The 18282-nt window shown below is 41.6% G+C and overlaps 1 protein-coding gene across 1 annotated transcript in view; it reads left to right on the top strand.

Annotated features, from left to right (window-relative positions):
• The window catches only part of ptpn4a (protein tyrosine phosphatase non-receptor type 4a), a 74573-nt gene that overhangs the window by 11486 nt on the left and 44805 nt on the right, over positions 1-18282 (top strand). The window lies entirely within an intron of this gene.

Genomic DNA, 18282 nt, shown 5'->3' with positions numbered 1-18282 from the left:
ACAAAAAACAATAAACCCTAACCCCGATTATAGCTGACATACACTAAGTACATACATCAAAAGAATTTACTCGTATGCCTTCACACACACACATGAACTCGAGTGTCATCCCATTCTTAATCCATAGGGTTTAATATGATATTGGCTATAACAGCTTCAACTCTTCTAGGAAGGTTTGCCACAAGGTTTAGGAGTGTTTACGGGACTTTTGGCCATTCTCCCAGAAGAGCATTTGTGAGGTCACACCTTGATGTTGGACAGCCTGGATCAACGTTTCAATTCATCCCAAAGGTCTTGATGCATTCTCAATCATCCAGGAAAGTAAATCTCCAAAAGTTGAATCTGTTCATCTGGACGTAGCGTTTTGTGGGAAAACGCTACGTCCAGATGAACAGATTCAACTTTTGGAGATCATCCCAAAGGTGTTCTGTCAGGTTGAGGTCAGGACTTTGTGCAGGCCAGTCAAGGTCTTCCACACCAGGCTCGCTCATCCTTGTCTTTCAGGACTGTGCTTTGTGCACTTTGTTCCTTTCACTGCACCTAATGGGCCGAGCCCCACTCCTGAAAAACACCATAAATCCTTCTTCCACCAAACTTTACACTTAGCACAGTGCAGTCAGGCTTGTACCGTTCTCCTGGCATCCACCAATCCCAGACTCGTCCATCAGATTGCCAGATGGAGAAGCGTGATTGGTTGCTCCAGAGAACACGTCTTTACTGCACTAGAATCCAGTGGTTGCGTCTTTACACCGCTGTATATGACACCTTGCATTGTGCTCGGTGATGTAAGGCTTGTGTGCAGCTGGTCGCCATGGAAACCCATTCCACCAACACATCTATGCATGCACTGTTCCTGACTCTGCAGAAAGTCGGTAACCTTTGTGTGGCTCAGCATCCGCTGACCCCGGTCTGAGATTTTATGTGGCCTACCACTTCACGGCTCAGTTGCTGCTGTTCCCACTCACTTTCACATTGTTATAGTACCGCTAACGCCTGATTGAGGAATATTTTATATATAATTCCAGCAATTTAAACCTACGAGACAAAGGCAGCCTCTGGCCATCCACAGTCCTTTGTCTGCTTTGAAGTCTTCCAGCCTGATTTCATTGACCTAATGCTGTCTTTCTGTCATTTTGGCTTGAGCAGAGCTAAACTGTTAGTGAGCTGGGACTTTTAGGGAGGGCTGAAAGCGCACCGCAGTAAAGTAAAGGGATGTTATTGGTTAGAAAAATGAGGCACGAGAGCTTTTTAAAAGTAAATGTTTTATCCCAGTTTTCTTGTATTCAGGATCATAATTTAAATTTGATGAAACGCCTCCTTATAGATACTTTGCAAAGAGCTAATAAAAAGCTAAAATTGTCAGATTATAACCAGTTTGGAAAGTACAGCTCCCCATATTTTATTTTATTTTATTTAGTTAGTTATTTACATGGACTTCTGAGGAAAAAATCCCTTGTCTACCGATTCTGCACATTCATATGCAGAGATCTGTTTCTGCAAATTAAGCTTGGTAGTAAATCTATGAAAACAGATTGAGGCTATAGCGAGCGATTTCCATTTAATCCTAATTGTTTGCATTGGTGCAATTCTGTGCAACTGCCAAACAAGGCAACAGGTCAACACTCGTCACCGGAGAGTTTGAAGGGCTGCTGAGTCAGCCTCATGCTTTACATAAAGGCTGCTGAGTGTATGCGGCTCTGTGCGGCTTCATTTCAACAAAAGGAACTCTCGTGTCTGCGACGGTCGAATGATGTTACTGTGAGCCGCTTTAGACAAAAGCACGTGCCGCATGTATGCAATTTATCGACTACACTGCGCTCGTCACTTGTTAGCAGTGTTGCGACTCATTGTCGTCCTGCTAAAAGAGACCAATGTAACTGTGGTCAAACACTTTGCTGCTGTTTAAACCCTCCTCAGAATACAATTAAACTCAGATGGTGTTGAAATTTGGATGTATATCAGTTAAATTTTAAGTGTGTGTGTGTGTGTGTGTGTGTGTGTGTGGAGAGAAAGCTAAGCAAAATGGACAGCCATAGCCTGAGAGAAAAATGTGTGTATCAGATTTGAGAATGAGAGGATAGAGAGAACATGAGAACAAGAGTGTGTGAGAGAGAGAAGCCAGCCTCGCTGCTATTTTCTGGGGCAGGCCATCAGGCTGGGAGGCAGCAGGGAGGGATAATAACAGAAGCTGTTACATTCTTGTGGTTTCTCTGATTTCAGCATGAGGCAGGGGGCTGGCTCCGGCTGACTCATGGCCGCTCTGCCCGCTCTTTCTCTTTCGGCCTCTCTGCCAGCACGGGAGCCTCTAGCGAGAGGACAATACATGACATTTCGTCACTTTAATCTCAGACATGTTAATTACAGGACCATAAATCTGAGCTTTTTTTTTTTTTTTTTTTGCAACTCCCCCGAGCAGAAACCTACCGACTGATTAAAACTGGCTAAGCTTCCACTTCCACGGTGAGCGGTGGCAGTAATTTCTCTTTATAGTTTGGTTGTTCAGGCTTGTTGCTCGGGCTGATTAAAGGCTGATTTTTAGTGGCTGCAGCCGAGGACAGGCCCCTTATTTAGATATTATGTATCCTAGGATATGACTGTTCATGTTTCGGTACAATACCACTGTATTGATCTTTAGAGGAGCTGGTAAATTGTTATATGTACCCTTTATTGATCAACAGCAATAGATGGACACTGAGCTGTGTGTGCTTGTTGGACGTGAGTCAGAATCTTAGAGCTGAGGCTTTACTGAACAAGCTAGAAAAACAAAACCACAGTCATGTGTTCATATGGATTAAAGCATGAGCCAGTCCTTCTACATATTAAAAAAACAGATGTGCATCCTTTTTGGGACATTACATTTCAGTCGATAAGACCTTAAATCATTAGCGGCCTTTAAAAAATCATCAGAAATGATATGATGCCTCTTTGAAGTCATGTGTTTTTAGATGCTTGGTTGCTTTCAGAACCGTTTTTTGTCATTTCTCTTCTGTGTAACAGCTTCACTCTGAAGTTGAAGCTCATTTTTAGGATCCAACATCTAAGTGTCAGGTTGCACTGATCTCTTTTTGTGAAATCAAATAAATGCGGGGCAGGTTAAATCGAGTGCTCTTTTACTCTTTTTCGTACGTCAGGCGTGCATCACAACACTCGGATCAGTGACACGGCTGCAGCTTTATTGTCGCACAGTATTCCACATCAAACCCGAGCGAGTGCCGTCTGAAGGCTGTCCCTACTGCGTCAGGACATTTACAGTTCACTGGTTTGAGTGATGCTAGCAGAAATAAAAATTCAGGGAAAAAAAAGCCCGCTGCTTGCAGATTTGGATCAGCTGTTTGAGTTTAGAACATAAGCATGCGTCACATTTTTTTCTGCAAAGCAGATTGTGGCCTAAAAGGCGGCTCATCCACACAAAAATTCAAACTAAAGTACCTCAGGAGATGCAAAAAAAAAAGGCAACAAATTGCTGTCTCAGTATTTTTTCACCAGCAGCTAACCTTATTTTTTAAAGCGTGGCAACATTTTACAGGCTCTGAGGTGACTGTCAGGTAGGCCCACGCTTTCCTGTTTTGGCCCTGTTTACCAACCGCAATGTGTTCCACCCACCTCCATCTCTTCATCTTCACCTCTTCATACAAGCCGTGGTGGAGAGACATCCCCTAACACCTCTCCCACACACATGCTTCGTGTTATTTAAGCTATATAATACATTCAAACAAGCTGTTTAATCATCAACATTGCTTTTGAATCACATCTTCCGCTCGAATTGCCCGTATCGTAGCAGAGCCTTTGGCTGTTTTTCGGTGGATCTAAATAGTTTGAAGTTCTTTATGATCTCCCCCAAGGCCACTTATATTTAAATTATCTTTTAAGGTTTTGTGTCTTCAGCGCTTACCGTACGACTAGCCACAGCCCGGCCCGTTGTCACCTGTCTTCACATTGAGTTCGAAAGCCTAAACCACAGCACTCGAAGGACAAAACCATTCTCATGTAAATGTAACGTAGCATGCAGAGGACATCCTGAATTTGCGCACGTGGATGTATACACACACCAGAAACCACGAACATGAGCTCAAGCTAAAGGTGTTTAGCTCAGAAGTGCACGTATGTGATAAAAAAAACCTCTGAGATGTTTTAAAGGCTGCATGGAAGATTTTGCATGCATGTCCCTCTGTTTCACACTGTTGGCCATCACTGCAACAAAGAGGCGAGAGTGGAAGTGTTTCACTTAGGATATTTACCTAATTTTTGTGCCCTTGTTTGATTTAAGCCTGTGTCTGCAGAGAAGCATAGACAGTAGATGCACAGCAGTAGTTGGTGCTGAGGACTGGGGCTGCACTCATCTTTCTTTGTAAATTCCAGCGAATGCAGAACAGACTAAATGAAGCACCGTTTAACCCGAGTTTGTGAAACCTGGTTTGAGGTTGTTGCACATTAGGCCAGGCCACAGCTGAGTGACACAAGGCATGCACATCTGCACTCACATCCCAATTTCAAGATTTTTCCCTCTCTTTGGTGCCATCACTGCGTCGTGACAGAGTGACAGGCGAGATGGCAGAGTGTAGTTTGGAGCATGCGACTGGTGTCCTCAAAAAATAAAGTGTATTATTTATGTTATTTACATTATTTATATGCACATGTTTAATTTCAGTTTGCTGACTCTGCTGTGCTCCACAGAGCATGCACATCATCAGGGTGGGCTCAGTATCAGCAGAGCCCCCATCGTAGCGCTTGTTTTTACAGTGTTAGCATGACCTAATGGTGTGGCTGGATTTTCTGCTTCTCACCTTTGTGTTTGTAAATGAAATGCATGCTGTGGGGGGTTAGGCCTGTACGTTTGGGTTTGAAATGCTGGCGCTTTAGTGCAGGAGTCAGCCGTTCTGAAGGTTTTGCATTAAAGCAGCAGGTGTTTTGTTTTTAATGCGGTGTGCTCGGGAATGAGGAGAAAAAGAAGTGGTTGTATGGATGCACATATATGGAGTGGCATTTACGCTTCCTGGCTTGTTTTGCATTAATATCCATTTTGGCTGTTTATGTGCTGATGTTTGTATGTTTGCTGCATTTGCATAATTTGGTGTGGTGAGAATCCTCTAGGTCCATGTTTGCATAAATTTTTAGGGCCTTTTGTCTCTTTTGTAATAGGACCTTAATAACTCATCAACTGTGGGGGGGAAAATGATCCTGCACGCTGATAATATGATAATATGGTCACATTTCAGTAAAGCTGCCGTAATAGTTGCAGAAACGTCCAGGGAAGAGAGAGCTGTGTTGCATCTAAAGGCTGTGCTCATCGCAAAAAGCCTTTTCCTCATCCTGTTTTCTGAGCTGCCTTTGTGTCATTTTGAATGTCAGCCGCTGTTTAATTAAGTTCTCAGCAAGGAGCAAAAATAAAACATGCGCATCTTCTTGGAAAAAAGGCTCGAGTAGTGTAAGGGGACACCTCTAATTAAGAGATGGTTTGAACTTTGATGAGATGAGTAGTGATTGGTCTGGTGTTTGAGTGTTTTGACCTGAGCAGCTACAGCTTCTGAGAATAGAGTACAGGCTCGTCCCGAGGGTGAAGGGGAGTAAGTGAATCATGTCGTTTTCCTGACTGTCACATGCCGTCCCGTCTGAGAGACTGACACATTATGTTAGTTCCTAGCTGACAAAGAAAATTCCCGTGCCTCAGGCTGAGTCCTCACATCTGTGTTTTCATTTACAAAGTGGTATTTGAAAACAAAACTATCACCTATTAATCCCAGCTCTGCAAAGCTTTGCAGACCCACATGTATGTGTTTTGGCTATCTGCTGTTACTGAGGGTCAGAAATATGTGGAGCGACCGGTAATATGGGCGACTCTTGTTCATGTTGTTTATGTTAGCTCTGCACGTGCTGCAGTCACCATAGACCAACAATTAGTTTGTTTTTAACAGATTTGACTGAACTGCAGCCATTTGTTAGTTTTATGCTGGCCTTCTTGTTAACTTCTACAGGAACATGTTTGTTTGTTTGTTTTTGAACTCTTTCAAGTCTATCATAGGCTTTATATTTTAGCATGGATCTATCTTTATATTTTTACATGCTGTAGTACCATATCTGGGAGCATTTTAAGTTGCTATACATCAATAAAACCGTTATATCCCAAATTTCAATAATACGCCTGCATAAAGTCCATAGTAACTACATAGATTGCAAAAAAGTGCAGTAAACTACAAAAAATTGAAAATCGTTTTTGTTTTTTTACACTTATTTCTAGTTACAGAAATTTCAGAGGTATAACCCTTAAAATTGTAAATGCAAAAAAGTTGCCCAAAATAGTTTCCAACCACAGGAAATTTATTTTGAGTGTCTTCATAGTTTCGTTTTTGAGATACACCAATTTTTATAAACTGCAGGAAAAACAAAAATAAATATTATTGTACACAATTTGCAAAAAACCAGCATGTTCATCAAAATAAAACAAAATAAACTATTTGCAACAGTGAAATTAAGCCTCTCAGAAACTATACAGAAAGGCATAAAGTCAAACGTGACTTTTAAAAACACCAGTAAACCTTTGAAAGGTCACTTTCAGTTTTTGCAGATAATGGCAGACATGCGATAGTTCGCACTGTTGTAGGAAGTGCTATTAACAGCTGATCAGATTGCGTGTTTCAGGACGATTATGTTTTTGTTGTTGCCAGCGCTTTTTACGCGATTTTTGCAACGCCATATGTGGGAGGAAACTGCGACCTGGGACAAGTTGAATGCATGATATGCAAGTGCAGCTCTGGTGTTATGTGCAAAAGAAATTATTGCGCTAGCTTATGTGGTTGCAATTCTACCGGGATTTAAAAATAGTTACACAAATTGGAGCGTGCCCGCTCCGATGGGCTTAGAAGGATTTGAATATTTACCAAAAAAAGAGATTTTAACTGCCTCCAAATGAATATCTTGGAATATGTTTTTACTTCCATGACTTACTTTGAGGCAGTTTCCACTTTAATGATTCAAAGATCTGCCCACTAATAGCTTCACACTACAGTATTTTGTGTTTTTGGACAAAAGCTGCTTTCACATGATCACTTAATGCTGCGTCTGTTCATGTTTTCAATGTATGCATGTTGTTGGAATTTGAGCTGAAGTTGTCACGTGAAGATATTTTCAGATTCAGCACAAACAAATATGTTTAGACGTGTGTCGCCGTTCAGCTCAACTTTTTTGGCAGCAGAGTTTGGTGATGAGGCCACAGACACACACGGTTCAGATAATCTCAAACTGCTTATACATAAAGAGCCTGCTCCTGTCTACTGTAGTGTGTTTGGCTTCTAACGGGGTTTCAGCACCTTAATGAAGAGAGGCTGATTAACTTACAGCTTATTGATCCCACAGACTGTTAAACACACACTCGCTTACAGTACCAGATTCAGGGAACAAGGTTCAGCTTGGCACAGAGACACGGTGAATGTCAGCGGTAGTTTTACTGATATCAACATTAGATGCTTGTAGTTTGCTTATTTACTCATTTATTTATATTTCAATGCTTTTGGGTGAGGACTGCGGGTCTGTTTTACCTTATTTTACACTCTGTTATTTTTGGCTGTCTTACAAAAACACTTAATTCAAGCTTGTGTAAAAATTAAGGCCCAATTTTAAAAAATTATTAAAATATTTAATCAGTCCTGGTGATTAATCTCCTTTTCATGGCTAAAACCTGTTTGGTGGGCACCAGCATATATTATATTAAAATAAAACCTGCTTATTTTTTATTGGTTTATTTTTTTAAAATTAATCATTTGCACAGAAATGGTTTAAATTCATGTTTAACAATTATTTTAATAGTGTAGTTCAGACAAATCCTCCCCTGTGTTTGAAAATAAAGTCTTTTTAAAATTAACTTCAGATGAAGTTACAATTTTGAAACAATTTTACCCTTTTTAACTGTTAAATGCACGATATGGAGATGTGTTGAGCTGTGTTTGCCACTGGGATCACTGGGATCTTTCGAAGGATAGTGTGAAGTGCTGCATTGTCACTGAGCTAATCTATCTGCCTTGCAGCAGGAGGGCGTGCGCTTGCTATAGAACACCTGGCCTCCCGGCTGGTGGGGCAGGAATGTGCAGGGTTGGGGTGGATGCGGGTGGAAATTTGCAGAGTGTTCAGAAACCGACCCCGGTTACATGTAAAGGCGCCGGCGTCAGCAGGAAAGGAGAAATCTGGGGGAATGTGCAGCTTTAATCAGACCTGCATCTCTCTCTCGTGTGTGTGTGTGTGTGTGTGAGTGTGTGTGTGTGTGTGTGTGTGTGTGTGTGTGTGTGTGAACATTACTGCACAGAGGAGGGCCTGCTGTTGTATAAACGGGGGCACGGTGCCCCTCCCCTCTCACATTCTCAGTCCAAACTCTCCGTGGTGTGTTTAAAACATCAGTGACCACTCTGACAACCCTAAGTGGTATTTTATTGTTGTTCAGCTAATTCATTAGTGCCGGTGACAGACAAATGTAGTCTTTACATCACCCACTCCTGGCTTATCTCCATTGACTTCCTGTATGTGTTTACAATTGATTTTGTGGATCTGTTTTAAAGCGACGCCTGCGTCTGGCCCCGAGCCTCAGAGCTCAAACAACGATTCGGCGTGATCCGGTCTGCAGCCGTACATCCTAAGGTGCCCTTTTATGGCCCTTATATCCCCTTATATGTATTCTTTTTTTCTAGTTTCCTTCCATATTTTCCTGTTTTAATATTTTTATCTTCTATGCATTTTTTAATGCATTGTTTTGTTGTCTTTTCAAACCAGCACGGAGGAAATGCTGCTGTGTATGTGATGAACATTATGAATAGATAGATGAATGATTATTTGCACTGTTAGCTAAAAGCAGGAAACCTCAAAATGTGAGACAGTCGCCACTGATACCATTACAAAAATAACAATATGCGACGTGTGTGTGCATGAGAAGAAGAAGAGAACCCCAGGTGTGAATGTCTACTGTAATTCATTTATTTCTTTTACCGTACTCAGACTATGAGATGTTTTATTTTTCCTCAATATTTTAAGAAAGTATTCAGTGTGCACTTTACAGATGCAATTGAAATGAAACCTAGATGTGTTCACGGCTGTTGTGCAAACAACAAAGCGATTATTTGTCTCCAGGCCTTGAAGAGTGCCTTAGTTGAAGCTAAATGTTGTTTTGCAGACAAATCAAGTGGACAGGATGTGTTGCTTTTGTGCAATTGTGGTGGAACGACCACTGTTTTGCAACCTTTCTTTATTCCAGCGCAGCTGTTGAGATTAATCTGTCCTCAAATAACTCACAGTGACGCAACACAGAGAGTAGATGTTACTCGCTCACACAGTTAGCTCTTCTCTTAGCAGAAAATGCACGTTAGCGGCTTGTAAAGGGGAGACGGTGGCACCAATAACTCGGGAAAGGAAGCAGAAGAGAAGCTTATAGAAGGGGAAGTGTGATAAGGTACATGCAGCATTGGATTAAAGTGAAGGATGGAAGGGCCAATGGGAGGAGAGGAGGTTGTGAAGACGATGACTTTATAATAAATCTAATAGGACGATGAGATGTGAGACGAGGACTGCAGCGGGAGAACGAGCTGAGAAGTCTCCTCTGTGTTATCTTTGATTCAGCAGGAATCTGTGACAGGTGTTGGCTTTTCTCAATGGCTCTGTGTGTGTTTGTGTGCAGGAGTAAATGGCTGCTCCCTGGCACTGATGACTGTAATTTGCATAATGGACTCACGCTCCATACTGACACTTAAAGACAGGATGAAGAGGAGGAGGAGGCGAAGAAGAAGAAAAGTCAGGGATTTAGTATCAAAGAATATCGGAATGTTTCTGCATTGTTTGGAAAATGAGATTCACAAATTTAGGATTTATTCTTAAATTCATTAGAAGGAAGTTGCTCAGTTACTGCTCCGCCCTCATGCAGTAACTGGTGGACTTGTCTTAATGTCATTAGCAATAATAACACCAATGCTGTGATTTATACTATGAAGAGACTTGAATGCTTCAGTACTAACGAGGTAAATTACATGTATATTAACAGTGCTCCTCATTAAACTGGTGCAGTGCTGGAGGATAAAGTTTTATTCACTTTTTTACGTCACAGTCTTGTTTCGCTCGCATTGCCCGTGCACACAGCTGGGACTGACCAATTTTTTAATAATGTCATATATAAAAACGCTCGTGCAAATAAAGGTGCGCCCACTGTGTGACGCTCTGGGGAGTCTCTCATCTGTTTGGACCCAAACTCCAGTTGGCGGGCGGTGATCCTTCTCCCGCTCCTCAGTGACTCCCAGAATGGACGGGCAGAGCAGGTTAGCAGCGGCTGGATCGGTAGATGGAGTTGTTTTCTGACGCACATAAAAATGTTAAAGTGTAAAATATTCCTGGGTAGGTAAACCATTTTAAAAAAGTGAACAGACTCTGCTAGTTTGCCTTAATAATTACACGCAAATTACATCTGAATGTTTTTATATGAGAAATAATGGGCATGATTTTCCCATTTTTGATAGTTCTAATTATTGTTGATTGCCTAGAACTCGACCTTTAACACTCGGCTTTACTGACTGAATGACCTTGTTTTATCCTTTTGGCAAAAACCTATTAAAATATGTTTTTATTGTTATTAATTTAGTAGGTTTTCTGTAATCACGTTGCCCCGGGGCTCGGTAGGAACTTTTTATTCAGCGGTTTCTCATTTATGACTCAGGAGCAGGTTATTTCCCTTTTTTTCTTTCTTTTAACTACAGGTGAAAGTGCACAACTGATGTGTGAATCTTCAAATGGAGCTCGTGATCTCAAAGACATTTTGTGAGGTTTAAATGCGAAATGCTGAATCTCTGTTAGCTCGACTAAAATCACAAGTGGTTCCTTTTTCATCAGAAAGCTTTAGTGTTGCTGAAAGTCTGTGTCGTGTCTGAGGTTATTTGCATAATTCAGTGATGAAATATCGAGCGTGAAAGAAGTTAATAAGAACTGAAGCGGTACGGTCAGGAAGCTCAAAAATATAAATAACTTTTTGGTTTCTGGTTTCGTTTCTATGAGATGCTCTTTGCGCAGCAGATTTGTTTGCTCTAATTATATTTTTACGTTTTCATACAATCTGTAAAGCATGAATCCTTAAACGTGTGTCTGCTTTAACTGTGCTCCGTGTTCTATACGTAATATGAAATGTCCCCCTCTCAGGCTGTTATTGCTCTTTGGTTTTGTAGCACAGGTTGGTGCACTTGTGTTGAAATGCCCGATGAAGTGCTTCTGGAAAGCTGAGAACTAGAATGGACGGTGTAGTTTTTCTAATCAATGCAGTCGGGCCGGCTGAGTCAGGATTTTCATTCATGCTCTTCGAGAGGTTTATTCCACAAGGGCTCGGTAAGGTTCAAGCAGAGGTTTGCAGACGTTTGCAACTCTGTACGGCTGAATGATGATGGGTTTGAGACCAAAGGGGGCAGAAACCGAACCGGACATTTATAGTTTATAGTTAGCACAGTTGATTTGATTTACTTAATCTGTGGATTAGCAGTATCTGTTACAGGCAAACCGAATGCATGTAGCAGAAAGTCTGACTTGGCTCTGGTACTGCTCAGAGTTGCTGTTATAAATGATATTCTAGCTTCTTGTTGGGTCTTCATACATCTCTCTTCTCGGTTATTTGCTGCCTCAGCTTTCTCGCCTTGACTGGCCCGAGTTTTTGGACTCCCAGACCATTAGAGACGCACAACAGCCCGATGCTGTTGCTGCCCTAAAATTACAAGTGGTTCCCACGTAGAAGAAGTAAAATCAAAGGGTTCATAGTGGTGGTCTGATGGGGGAGAAGGGAAAGGATGTAAGACCTGGTATAGGAAGTGTGTTTCTGTCTTAATGCCAAAGAATACAGTTTATTTCCTCATATTTATTAATATAGCACCAAATCACAACAGCAGTTGCCTGAAGGTGCAGGTAAAACCCTACAGTGTTCAACCGAGCGCTGCGCCACTCGTTCTTATTCTGATTGAAATCGTCCACGAGGGCTTTAAAGTAGTTTTTCTAATCATTTATAACGAAAACAGAAATCACAAGCTGTCTACAAACACGCACGCGCAGTGGCACACATCTGTAATTGACCACCTGTTTGTGTATGACCTAGTTTATGCTGCGCTGTGAAGCTGTTATGCACAATTCCTTTGGGATTCCTAACTGCAAGCCTCTTATTTCAACTGTTCCAAAGCAGCACAAAGGGACAGAAAAACCATACGTAGCAGTTCCTTTGAAGGAATCGGGATTATAAATAGAAATGTAAAAGGCAAGCAGAGTTCAGCTGTGAGCCCGTATTTGAGCTGGAGCAGACGGCGCCAGTTGTGAAGCTTTCGCTTTGAGGACTTCGACGACATTAGTATAAATAAGAGGCACGGGGAAGGACGGTGGTTCAGCCCTGTTGGAATATGCTTTATTATGTACACAAGTGGTGTGCATCCTAATAACAGCAGAGCCATGTATACAGTGTGGAGCAAAGGTGATATTTTGGTCATTTTTGCCTGAATGTGGGTAAATGCTCAGTTGTTGGTGAGCCGACTCACTGAACAGAGACCTTGCGATTGTGTGGCAGCACTCTTTTGAATGGAAAAAAGCTCAAATTTAAAATTAAATTTTTTTAATTAAAAAAAAAAAAAATCAGAATGAAGCTGGACAAACGAGGTAAAATTGGGACACTGGAGCCAGGTGTGCTTGCAGACGCAGAGGGGATGTTGGGAACTGCTCTGTGTGGAGAATGAGAGAGAAGAGAGACACAAACCTACAGAAGAACTCATGAAACGCAGCTTTAAACTAGAATGACCGAAATGCCCAGCCCGATCTTCGCGTTAGATAAGTCTGTTTGTGTGCGCATGCTAATATCAGCATGTTTATATATGTGTTTACGTGAAAGGCTCATTTTCCTGTGCATGGACAGGAAGGCTGCAGGAGCGTCTGTGTTTGCAATAAGCTGAGGGAGCCGCAGGAGCGCACCAGTGAGGGAAGCTTGAGGGTCAAGGGCCCTTGGTTAGACACACACACGCATTTCTGCCTGTTTGTAAGCTCCGCTGACTTCGGAAACACGCTACAATAATTGCTTCCTGCAGTTCCGGAGGCTTCTCTCAGGGGAGAGTGGCTGTCCTGTCCAGCTCAGCAGAGCAAAGCTGGAAGGACCACAGCGGAGAAGAAAATTTCAGTACGGCGAGAACAGAAAGAGTGGAAGAGGAAATGGTGTAATAGGACAGGAAGGAGATGAATAAGGTGGAAGAAATTTTAAAAAACCTGAAGAAAAACAAATGAGCTTAATCTATTATCCAGTTAGTCGACTCATTGATCCGTACCACAAATACTAGTCAGTTAGACAAATTACTTTATCTATGTACAACACTTTTAACTGTTCCTTCTATACGCCAAGAGCGTATAGAAGGAACCCCCGCAACCCCGGCAGATGGCTTTCTGTCACTCTGTGACAGGAAGTTGTAAAGAAGCCAGGTAAAAGCAAGCTGCACCACCCAGCATGGTCCTGCAGCACTGTAAAGATGGAAAATGAACTGAAAAGCAGATGAATGGAGCGACGTGTAGCCACATCCTGCACAGACACATGGATGCTAAAGCTGATACTTATGTCATAGCAACACTATGCAAACTAATCTAGCATGATACGTTTGAGATGCTGTGCACGAAGGCACCGATTAACCAGTTTAGACTGTTTAAGTGGGTTCCTACTTTTATACTAGTTGACCAGTTAACTAATGAGCACCTCCAGTTTAATCCATCCAGTCCTTAACTGTGTCTAGATTCTGTGTGTGGCTCAGGCTGAAAATAAGCCATCATTAAAGCTCTCAGGCTCAGGTAGGTCACGTGAAAACGTGATTCAATGGTTGCAGACAGAATGATCCCATTCAGTCTGCAGTTTTGAAATTGTCTTCATGTGGATAAGCAGAAAAACGTTAGGACAGGAAAAGGGCAGGGCAAGGCGATACAGCCTGTGGAGTGTGTGTGTCTGTGTGTGTGTGTGTGTGTCTGTGTGTCAGGGCTCGTCATCTATTTATCCCACAGCTCGTCCTCGGGGAGAGCCAGCGATAGGAGCACATTGCTCCGTCCCTCCCTTCCTTCTGCATGGCTTCATCCCTGCATCCGTTTCTGCTCGTCTCCCTGCTCCATTCGCTCTGTTTCCCAAGCTCGCAGCGCTGTGGCTGGCATCATCGCGCATGCTTGGCCACGTCCGCGTGCGTTTGTCTGCACTGAGGCCAGCGTGCTCGTTCTGCTGGCAGAATATACCATCCCACCAGGAGCACCTACAGCACGACCAGCTCTGCATCTTGCAACACTTTGTGCTCTGATGCTGTGGCAGTTCTTGCCCAGGAAATTGTGAGCGGACGTGGTAAACTTTGTGACCCGCTGATGTGATTAAGATCGATACGGACTGATGTCTTTGTGTGATCAGTTTAGTTACTAAGTGACATCATAAACAATCAGCTTGCTGCACATTATAGCTTCTTTTTCCTCGATAGGCTAGTGCTTTGCTAGTTGGTCATTCTTCTGAGATTGTTACTGAACATCAGAGATAAATTTATGAATTTAAAAAATCTTTTTAATTAAGTAGCTGGAGGCATTACATACATGTTCCGGTTTAAGATGTCAGTAAGCGGTAAGTAGGCACAAGAGATCGCGCTTCTGGTTTTGGTCAAGTCTTTGGGGACGGCAGAGGCGGGTGTGCTTTTGAATCTTATAATTTTGAAATAGTTATCAAACACATGCCTTTCTTTGTCTTTGCATGGAAGATGGGAGCAAAAGGCAATGAGTTAACTGAAACTAAAATAATAAATGGATATTTTTCACCAGCCTGTCATTGAACAGTAGAGTTTGACAGTCTGAGAGATGCTTAGCTGGAGTTTCTGAGGTTTCCCTGTTAGTTCAGTGAAGACGAGATGCTTTTGAATCCACACTTTGCATATTTTATGTTTGTATTAAACACCTGCAGCGTCATTCTGTCTGCAAACATGATAGCTATAATCTGACTTATATCCACCAAGGTCTTCAAGTCAGCTTAATGATTGATTAAAAAAATGACCAAAAGAAAAAACACCTTATAGCTTGAGCTTGTGTATTGAAGGTCAGTAGATTGATCTGATCGTTTAAAACTGTGTGTCTTACTGCCAGTGTTTGGACTGATGAGATGTAGGCATATAGGGAATGATAATGTTACAGTAACAGGTTGTAACTGTTTCAATCAAAAACATTTTTCACTTTATTACTAAACATTTACAGACATTTTACCAAAAAAATGATCCTATATATTAGTGCTGGGCGATATGGAAAAAATATTTATCACGATATGAATTATTTTATATCATGATAACGATATATATCACGATATACCACCTGACCTGTGGTCATCTAGAAAGTACGCAGTCTGTAAACAGCGAGTGCCGAGGGTGCAGTCTTTGTTTTGAGTTACCGTAAAGTATGTCGCAAATCTGGGTGCACGTAAAGCAGCACCAGGTCGCAAACCACAAGATGGAGTTTCTTTGCAAAAAATATCATTTTTTTATACTTTATTTTCTCTTGCATAAAGTTCAGAGTATGTATAGTGAGAAGACAACACTAATATATTTGCCACAGGCTATTTAACCTTTTAAGACCTACCATAGAACCAAGTCCGCCAGAGCTTATCTTTACATTTTACATGCTGTAGTGCCATTTGTGGGAGCATTTCAAGTTTCCATACATCAATACAACCGTTATAGCCCAACTTTTAATAATATGTATGCATTAAGTCCATAGTAACTACATAAATTGCAAAAAATTGTAGTGCAATAAACTACAAAAAATTTTTTTTTACATATATTTCTAGTTAGAAAAATTTAAGAGGCATATCCCTCAAAACTGTAAATACAAAAAAGTTGCACAAAATAGTTTCCAACCACGAGAAATTTATTTTGAGTGTCTTCATAGTTTTATTGAGATACTCATTTTTATATACTACAGGAAAGATGAAAATAAATATTATAATGCATCAAAATAAACTATTTCCAACAGTGTAATTTGAGTTCTAAGCATCCCAGAAACGATACAGAAAAGCATAAAGTCAAACATGTCTTTTAAAAGCACCAACATAGGCTTATAAGGCCCTTTCGCGAAAATGACGTCACTTCCGGTTTCGGGCAGGTAATGGCGGACATGCGATAGTTCGCGCTGACATATATGCCAACGTAGGAAGTGTTATGACCATCGGCAAAGCGTGTTTCTGGAATATTATGTTTTTGTTGCTGCAAGTCTGAAATATTACCTTTTTGTTGCTGCAAGTTTGGAATATTATGTTTTTGTTGCTGCAAGTGCTTCTTATGCAATTTTTGCAAAGCTATATGTGGAAGGAAACCGTGACCTTGGACAAGCTAATGGCATTAGATGTAAGTACAACTCCTCCGGTTTCACATGCAAAAAACATTATTGCGCTACCTTACGTGGTTCCAGTGCTACAGGGATTTAAAAATAGTTAGGCAAAACGGAGTGTGCCTGCTCCGACTGGTTGTAAAGGGTTAATTATATATTTTATGTAATAATTTATAAAATTTGGGTTAGAAACGATAGAAGACAAATGGCACGATAGACACTTTTCTATGTCCACACGATATATATCGTCATATCGCCCAGCACTACTATACATGTATGATATCCACATAAATTGTGTCAGGTATATTAAAATGAGTCTCAGCAGGGTAAAATTACAAAGTTAAAGTCCATTTAAGGAGAGCAAAGAAAGCTAAATGAATATATAGAAAATATAATGCTGTTCCCTTCAAATAAACCATTGGCCCTGGTGGAGTTTGCACTCTCGGAGCACTTCTCGTGTTTTTATGCTTTCCTGAGTTGTTGTTAAGTCACTGGACATTCAGGACGATGAAGTAATATAATGTGACCACAGGGTGTGGGTGATAGATGCTTTCTTGAGATGTCTGTCACATGTCATTGTGTCTATTTTTGAATGAGGCGACTGTCACAAAGCATATGCAAGAACTTCCTCTGTGCATATGACATATAGATTATTGTGTGTCTGTGTGTGAGAGGGAGAGTTTGTTAGCGGTGACCTGAAGTATAAATGTGCATTTATAGAGAGCGCACCATCTGTCAGCAGGTCATCGTGGTTTGTGCTCATGTGTAGTGATGAGCAGCTCGGAGAGCCCTCCCCATCCACAGATCCATCGCTACAGATACAGCAGCCCGTGATGACAGCACCGTGTTTGTCACGTCTGCAGTCATGCTAGATGACCTAAAAGTAAAAAAGCAGGATGTGGACAGGAAGGGCTTGGAGCTCATTGCAGCATCATATCATTCCTCTGTTTTCATTGACCAGCCTCTGACAGACGGCTTTAATGATGACTCCAGACAGTCTGTGAGCCACTGACTTCTCATCAGAAGCTTCACAGAACTGAACTGTTACTCACTAATCAGATAATCAGACAGAAACACAGCTTATTGTAAAGGAAAAGTGAAACACTGTGGGGGAAACGGGAACGTCTGATTTCTCTGAAGCAGCTCAGAAAATTCAGACTCGCCATTTCACTTGAAATTGACAAACAGGAAGCTCAGCAGCTGTGCACAAAGGTGACAAGGTCTGCTTATCTCTTCCTCTGAAGCTCTCCAAGTTACATCGCAGGTCTCTTCTTTGTGTAAAGTGAACCAATCGTCTTTTTTAAAACCCTCGGTTTGCGTGGAGCAGCCAACCAGAACAAACTCGGCTTAAAGGAAAATAGAACATGACCGGTCTGAGATAATAAAGACTTACTCTGGATAAGAGCTGCTCTAGTATCTGAGAATGAGAATATGCATTTTAATGTATGAAAATCATGTGGAACAGGTGCCCGTAGTCTTGTCTTCACTCTTTGAAAGAACTGTTCATCTACGGAGATTACAAACACGTTTAAATAGAGTCACGTGAAAGTGAGTCCTCAGCAGGGTGTAAAAGCAGAGGAATAAATCTCACACCTTCATGTTTTACCTTCAGTCGACATCCGTCCAGTGATTATAGGAGGCTTACTCATTCGTCGCTTTGTGTGAACCAGGTCCGTCATTCGCTGCTCTCGCTCTGCTGTAGCCTTCGTGTTTTTGTCTTCATGTTGGAAGTGAGAGCTGCGTCCTCCTCCTCCTCATCATCATCATCACCATCAGCAGTGTGTCTGCACAGATCACACAGTGAGAGCTGCACCTACTCAGCTGTGCTCTGCCGTCACAGGGCGCCTTTTTCTGTTTTAGATAGCAGCGTGCTAACAGCGTGCTGCATTGATTCTCCCCATTAAGATTAAAACTGATTGTTCTTTGTTGGGA

This window comes from Pelmatolapia mariae, linkage group LG16_19 (genome assembly GCF_036321145.2).
Source record: "Pelmatolapia mariae isolate MD_Pm_ZW linkage group LG16_19, Pm_UMD_F_2, whole genome shotgun sequence".
NCBI classification, from domain to species: domain Eukaryota; kingdom Metazoa; phylum Chordata; class Actinopteri; order Cichliformes; family Cichlidae; genus Pelmatolapia; species Pelmatolapia mariae.
Note: the sequence above shows the minus strand (reverse complement) of the source record. Positions and strands in the feature narration are given on the sequence as shown.